A 1,074-nucleotide genomic window follows, 5' to 3' on the forward strand; every position below is an offset into this window, starting at 1 on the left:
CAACCGACTAAGCCACCCAGGCGCCCCTAGACTTTATATTTTAAACAGTAGGTGACATAGAGGTGTTCAAGGAGGAGAAAAACATGGAAACCAGGAGCCTGATGCTAATCTAGAGGGGATGCCCGGCTGGCTCAGTCGGTAGAGTATGTTACTTTTAATCTCAGGGTTGTGAGTTGGAGCCCCATGTTGGGGGTGGAGTTTACTTTTTAAAAAGGCTGATAATCTTGTCTAGTCCAGTGGTTCTTTGCTTTGGCTGCACATTAGACTCACATGGAAAGCTTGTCAACATCACCAACAGCATGGCCCCTCTCCCAGACCTTCAGATTTAATTGGTCTTGAGAGTGGCTGAACATTGGTATGTTTTAGGAGTTCCATAGGTGAGTCTCAAGTTTGCCAGTGTTGAGGACCCCTGTTCCAATGAAGGATAAAGCACATCTGTAAGTGGATGGGGAAGGAACAGAGAGTAACACTGCTGGAAACCGTGCTCACCAAAGCTAGGCTATCACAAAGGACCCATGCATAATGCCCAAGCCAGGCTCTAACTCTTCATATAGGCTGAGCCACTTCCCTGACTATTTTGTGAATGACTTTGGAAGCTCAGGATGAATTTATGCTTCAAAACTGGAGTAGATCTGATTTAGGGGACTTTCCCTGAGCCATTTCATGCAGATGCCTGGACAAAGCTCATCCAAAATCTTTATGTAACCCTCAAGGTCCACCATGTGATTTGCCTGAGAAATGGATAGGCCTTGGCAGGGAGAAAGAGTGGTGCTCAAAGCCTGAATGTCAGTTCCCAGAGCTGCTTCCCTCAGAAGCACTCACTCACTGGCAAATGCGCTGCTTCCTCTCGACGCCTGCCTCTGCAGCTTCTGCTGACCCATCAGGTTGATTTCACACTAGCAGAAAGAGAAGATAGCTCAACAGCATGCAAATTATGATGATCTAAAACCAGAGGAGGGTAGTTGAGGAGTACAGGAGAGGGAAGTGGAGGAACATGGCAGGTCACCATGAGATACCTGAAATCCAGCCAGTAATGTGGCTGATTAGACTGGAGCAAAGACATGGTGACTTGTA

This window comes from Crocuta crocuta, unplaced genomic scaffold (assembly GCF_008692635.1).
Source record: "Crocuta crocuta isolate KB4526 unplaced genomic scaffold, BGI_CrCroc_1.0 scaffold2383, whole genome shotgun sequence".
NCBI lineage: Eukaryota > Metazoa > Chordata > Mammalia > Carnivora > Hyaenidae > Crocuta > Crocuta crocuta.